The sequence below is a fragment of the Zea mays genome, chromosome 7, assembly GCF_902167145.1.
Source record: "Zea mays cultivar B73 chromosome 7, Zm-B73-REFERENCE-NAM-5.0, whole genome shotgun sequence".
NCBI classification, from domain to species: Eukaryota; Viridiplantae; Streptophyta; class Magnoliopsida; order Poales; family Poaceae; genus Zea; species Zea mays.
Genome location: NC_050102.1, coordinates 180,292,299 through 180,294,158, shown reverse-complemented (window position 1 = coordinate 180,294,158; position 1,860 = coordinate 180,292,299). Strand labels below are relative to the sequence as shown.

The 1,860-nt window shown below is 40.6% G+C and overlaps 1 non-coding gene across 1 annotated transcript; it reads left to right on the top strand.

Moving 5' to 3' along the window:
• The first annotated feature begins 682 nt into the window (after positions 1-682).
• On the top strand, positions 683-758 carry TRNAK-UUU (transfer RNA lysine (anticodon UUU)). The gene has a single exon. It is a non-coding gene; the product is annotated as a tRNA-Lys (tRNA).
• Positions 759-1,860: the final 1,102 nt, after the last annotated feature.

Below are 1,860 nucleotides of genomic sequence, written 5' to 3'. Positions count from 1 at the left end.
TTATAGTTGTTTCAGCAATGCCCTAAGTGGTTACTCCATTTTTTGATCCTATTACTTTCTGGCTTACTGCAAAGTCAGTAAGGCAGAGACCCCAGAAACTCACTGTTACACTTGTACCAAAGACCTCACTGATTTTTGTTTATGCCAATCTGGTTAACAATCACTTCTGGCGTCCTGGCAAACCAGCTTCCACATCAGGGTGACATATAGATCGTACTTTCAGGGGAGTCTTCAACAACCAACGATTCTATTAATTCTTTGAGACCTGATCAAACTAACTCTTGGGCCACAGGTTTGTGATTTCACTGGTGATGCTTTTCAAAGGGAAGAACGGGAACGATGGCTGCCATTGGTGCCACTACCTGAACTGCGTGCCAACATCCAAGTGGAAGTGTAACACCTAGACACCTCAGTTTTCTGTTACACTCGGGGGCAAAAATGTAGTATCCAGATTTACAAGACCATTCTCTATGTTTGTTTGTCTGTAGATATGAACAAGTTCTTTGTCGTTTACTGGTTTTGAGTTTCCTTGCCTATGAAACTGCTTCGTTGAGCGTTCTATGTTTACAATTGGAGGTTGATAGCTGTTTTAAATTGCTCAATGGAAAACCAGTAGTTTTGATGCGCAGTTAATTGTGGCGTTTAAAGAAATAAAAAGATAATTTTTTATCAAACACGTAACGCCGTCCTAGCTCAGTGGTAGAGCGTGTGGCTTTTAACCACGTGGCCGTGGGTTCGTTCGATCCCCACGGACGGTGGCACCAGTTACTTTTTTGCAATTTTTTGCAGTTAGTTTATTCGCCTTTGGCTCATTCTTCATCTAATCCCTTCTTTTCTTCACTGTTCTCCCGCTTCATTAGATAATATTGTTTAAATTGAATAGTTGTTCAAATATGTTGCAAACTTTTACAATAATTTGTGCTTTATTTGAACTGATTATTGTGTTCGCTCTTAATACATCTACCATGTAACCTGCAAAATCTATACTACTTTTCTATCTCTACTAACTATTAAGAGTAGAGTGTAGACTGCCCCCGCCCCTATTTCCCTCCCGTCCGCGGATCACGCGCACGCCTGCCACCCCCGACCGCGATTCCGCTCCACGCCCGCGGAGTATAGATTTTGGTCTAAAATAGACCATAAAAAAGTCTGTGGCCAACCAACTCATGGAGGCCGAAAAAACAATACATAAAAACATCCAACATCAAAGCTAATGCATCAGACTACAGTTGGAGGCCAGGAATGGAGCAGTAAGGAGGGAGAGATCCCTAGCTCCAGCCAAACTCCACATCTCCAACTGATAATTGCATGTAATGATGTATACTCTGTAGCAACATTGTTGTGGTTTCTCTTGGTGTTATTTTCATATATCCTGCCTCTGATAATTGCATGGCTGGTCATGAGCTGAATCTTGTACCTACAGTTGTGCCTTCTTTCAAATGTTTTGGTGGTTCTCTCAAGAAATAAAAAAATTCAGTCGCAATTTTTCTTTCTTGTTTACCTTACTTGCGCACAGAGAGAATACTTCAAGCAAGGAAAGATAGAGCAGTTCCGTCAGATTCTGGAGGAAGGATCTGGCCCTGGTTAGTTTTTCTTTGACGCTGGAAGTAGTTTTTATTTTTAAACAAAATCATATTTGATTTCCTCTCTACCTCTATTCCTGAAAGAATTTGATCCTTTTATCTGAATCTTGTTTCTGCAGAAATTGACGAGTATTATGCTGATGTGAAGTATGAACGGATAGCAATCCTTACTGCTTTGGGTGCTTTCCATACTTTCTTGGGAAAGGTTGATAGAGCACCACAGAAGGAATCACATTTTAAAGATGCAACTCAATACTATAATAGAGCATCAAGGATA